The sequence below is a fragment of the Echinops telfairi genome, unplaced genomic scaffold (assembly GCF_000313985.2).
Source record: "Echinops telfairi isolate 266 unplaced genomic scaffold, ASM31398v2 ScPeMD7_7420;HRSCAF=8458, whole genome shotgun sequence".
NCBI lineage: Eukaryota > Metazoa > Chordata > Mammalia > Afrosoricida > Tenrecidae > Echinops > Echinops telfairi.
This window is the reverse complement of record NW_022111320.1, coordinates 36,865,748-36,870,284: the sequence shown is the minus strand read 5'-3', so window position 1 is coordinate 36,870,284 and position 4,537 is coordinate 36,865,748. Positions and strand designations below refer to the sequence as shown.

General features: G+C 40.4%; 1 pseudogene; it reads left to right on the top strand.

Annotated features, from left to right (window-relative positions):
• The first annotated feature begins 1,691 nt into the window (after nt 1-1,691).
• On the top strand, nt 1,692-1,805 carry LOC115872121 (annotated as a pseudogene).
• Nucleotides 1,806-4,537: the final 2,732 nt, after the last annotated feature.

Below are 4,537 nucleotides of genomic sequence, written 5' to 3'. Positions count from 1 at the left end.
CAAACCCGGCCTGGAGAGATGAGCCACTCTTTGGAGTGTTGGGGCAGGAGTTGCACAGTTCAATAGGTCATCCATGCTCCCAAGAGGCTGGCAGCAAGGGCTTTGAGATTTTATCTTCCTGAGGAGCCAGAGAGGAGGTGGGGGCTGCCCAGTCTGGACCTGGCCCAAACCTCGCGCATCTCTGGATCCCTAATACCTGGCATATAGCCTCACTACCTACGGACCGCCCACTGCTGTGTGGTCAAGTCCTACTCATCAGGACCCCAAACAGGGCTTCAAAGGCTTTGTAGATCTTTACTATCACATCACCTTTCTTCCACGGAGGAGCAGGTGGGTTTGACCAGCCAATGACATATAATTAGCAGCCTAATGCTTAACTGACAGCACTACCGAAGCTCCTTGGCATACAGGAAGGGATTAGTAATGAAAAATAATATGTATGGCTAGTATTCTATGCTAGACACTCTATTAAACAGTGAGCATATGTATATCCATATCAATAAATGAGGTAGATATCATATCTCCTGCACATACATATTTTATAGATGATAGAACAGAAATGAAATGGCATTATGAAAGTTGTCCAAGGTCACATAAGGAATCAGTGGGAGAGCCAGAAATGTACCTGGAAAGCCAATAAATGTTTGTGAAAAAGAAAAAACTCTGATATTCTCCAAACTCTTTTATGGCATAGGATTATTTTGATCGAGTTTCAGAAAAGAATTTTTTTAAACATGTGTTACAACATTTATATCACTGGGTAAGAGCCATATATATCATTAATCAATTCAAATAATGTATCGATTTCAATTATCTGTGGAATTCCTACTATGCACAAAGCCTCTGATTCAATGCTGAAGATGTCAAATCACTGTCTTCAAGATGTCCACACTACATATTAGAAGCTCCAGGTACAGCAGAGGGTAGAGAGCAATTGCTTAGTGAGTGAATGTTGGCTGAATATAATATCTACATATAACATTAACATTAATACTGTAAGTGTAAGGGATATGAAGATAAATAACATACAAGAGCTTGCAAAACGAAGGCTATTTCCATAGAGAAGATGACACATGATCATGTACATGAAAGAGGGGAGGGGAGTAGGGCTTTTTCCTGAAGACATGTACCCTTATATAGTCAGTCACTCTTTCCCATTCTTTGAAACATTGATTTGTTATTATTTATGTAAGTCTTGGGGATAGATAGCAACTTAACCCTTATTGAAAGTTTAAACTAGTGGACAAAGATACAAGAAGGGGGAAAATTGTAAGTGAGGCAAATCATTACAGATTGTGCTAAGTGCCATGAAAGAAATTCCTAAGATCCAGTGTTCTGACTGGCAGACCTTATTGAGAGACATGTTCCAGGCCTCTCAGAGAGCATTTTCCTAACTGAGACCTTAAGCATGAGAGGGAGTCGGCCCTGGGAGAGACTGTGCTCTCCAGGCAACAACACAGACAGCGACTGGGAAGATATAGAGGTAGCAAAGACACAGGAGTGCTTTTGACACCATCTGAAGAAAAGTGGGGGCAACAGCGGATCCCAGGACCCTAGAAAGTTGGTCTAAGGAAAAAAGTCTTGGTTCTGAAGTAAGTAATTAGTTTGATTTTATTTACATTTAAGCTCTCTCTTGCTGCTACTTGGGGAATGTTTTTACACACACACACACACACACAGAATTTGGATGCTTGCTTCAGCAGCACAGACACTACAACTGGAAGAATACAGCCAAGATTAGCAGGGACTCTGCACAAGAATGACACACATGTGTGAAGTAGCCCATGTTAGAAAAATAAATTTTTAATAAGAACAGCGTTAGGAAGTCAGGTAAAAAACTGCTCTCCTAATGGGATACCATTGTGCAACAGACCAAGATGATGGCAGAGGAGGCGAAGAACAAAGGCGATGTATTGTAGTGATTGGATCGGTAATATGTGTTGATGGCTCAAGTAAGAGGAGAGGGAAAGGAGAAATGATAAGATGGTGTCTAGGTATGACCAGTACAACATGGTAAGTTACTCTTTTTTTCATTGAATGCATAGATGTTTATTATGGTTATATATTCTTGCTCAATTGTGGTTTGATTCATTATTGTGGTTTGATTCAGACCTTTTTGTCTGTCATAATGGTTTTTACTTTGAAGTCTATATTGTACCAGAAATTACTACTACTTAAGAGCCCCCAATAAAATGATTATTAAAGGAAAAGAAATTACTACTATTAATCCTCTTTTTTATGATTATCACTCAAACCAAAAAACCAAACTCCCTGTCATTGAGTCAATTCCCACTCATAGCGGCCCTACAGGACAGGGTAGAACTGTCCCGTGGGTTTCCAAGATGGTAACTACTTATGGGAGTAGAAAGACACAATGTTCTCCCAAGGAGCAGCCGGTAGATTCAAACTGCTGACTCCATGGTTGGCAGCCCAAAACATAACCCACTCTACCAGGGCAGTGGAGTTTCTACTGTTATCTTGATTTTTTTTCCCATCCATTGCTTTGTAGTGTTTTTGTCTTTGTCTCTCATATAAGCAGCATATTAATGGGTCCTTTTAAAAATCCTTCTGCTAGTCCCCATCTCTTAACTGGTGCATTCAATTCATTTGCATGCATTTAGCTACTGATAGGTAGAATTTTTTTTCTCAAAAAGAAGAAATTTAGTAGAAGAAATTGAATGTACAAAATATTACAACTGGTACTGATTGGATCTTTTGAGTCTACTTTGGCACCTAGGCATCAGGTCTCTTTAAACCAGAAGCATTTGCTCACTGAAACCCTAGGAATGCTGTGTAATTAACTCCAGGGCTACTAATTCACAGGGAGAAAGGGTGAAGACCACCAGGATTATGCCTATGCTATAACCTATTATCTAACCTACATGTTGAGTTACTGCACATTTCACTTGAAGTAAGAGAGATAGTATCTAAATTCCATTGCCTTGCCAATGGCTGTGTATCTTTATGTCCTAGCTGTCCTTTAGAACATAAGTCTCTACCTTTAGAACTTATCATACCTCAGTCTTCCCAACCTAGTTATCTAGCCTTCGACACTGCCTAGGGACTATATTACCCAGCCCTGGACTCAATTTTATTTTCAGGACTCAGCTCTCAGCTAATATCTGCCTGCATGATCTATGCATAATCAATTCTCCTGAAATATATGCCCTCGTGAAATGAGACCAAAGTAGAATGAGACTCAGATCTCCCTGGCTTGGTCTTTAGAGTGCCCACTGCTTGTCTGGATAAACACCTTATTGTCTCCGTACCCTTTCAGAGCATGTATAAGTTAAACATGTTCTTCAACCCTTCCCTCAGTTTTTGCTCAGCTTCAGGGTATGAGGTTGGTTTCAGATATTAGCTTCTCAATTGTCCCAACCTTTCCATGACATGACACATTGAGAGATTGCCAATAAGAAACCAATAAATAACCGATGATGGTGAGCAGTCACTCCTTTAATGATTCTGGACAATCCCTCTCTGGTTTGTGATTACTTATTTTGTGACTGCTACATCATGGAAGCAATACAGATCCAGGGATCTAGGGGTGAGGCTAAAATAATAGTGTAGGTGAGAGGCTAAAAAGGCCCAGGTATCACAGGGGCAAATAGAATGGAAAGGGAAAAAAGAGTATTAGGAGATGAATATATAAACTACTGTAGATATTAATTACCTTCTAGCACATATGAGAGTTGTCACATGATTTGATTCAACTAATAAAATATGGGCGCAAATGATTTTATAACTTCCAGGTGAAAGCACTTACAAAGAGCTGGTGAAAAAGTGTCTAAGTCCTCTCTTCTCTCATTAACCTTGAAGTATATATTGTCTGCAGGAGTCTTAGAACCAAAACAGCATACAGCACTCTGCCTCCCACAGGAGAATTGCCCAAAAAAGCAACTCATGAACACAGTAGATTCTGTATTGGTGCTAAACGAATTTGGAGGCAAGGGATGAGCATGGAGGGGAGAGTCCTTGCTCTAGAACACAGCTGTGTTAGACAGAGTTCTCTAGAGAAACAAAACCAGGATGCTTGTGATTATATATACATATTTATGTAAATATATACATATACATATATACATGTATGGATATATATATATATATCATGAAGGAATATAACAACTAATTAGTCCACACAGCAGTACAGAAGGCCCAGTTCAACTCACTTCCATGAAATTGTTAATATACTTGAAGTCCTTCAACTCACGAAGGCTGCTGGGTCCAAGGTCAAGGAAGCAAGACAGCTGAATCTTCAGTAGAACAATACAGGCAGTCCAGCCATAGGCAGCAAACAGCAGAGAAGGTCACCAACAGTCAGCCAGATGACAGTATCTGACAGTACCTAGCTCAAGCGATGTACACACAAGCAGTGTGGCAAAGCAGGTCTTGAAGGAACCTCAAGCTCTAGCAACATGGTCCATGGGTTGGGTGTTCCACAGGTAGTATAGCTCAGTTCGCAAGTTGAGGCAGAGAACTAGCTAAGGCAGCCACATACTGGTCTGATCACCAGAGAGAGAGAGAGAGAGAGAGAGAG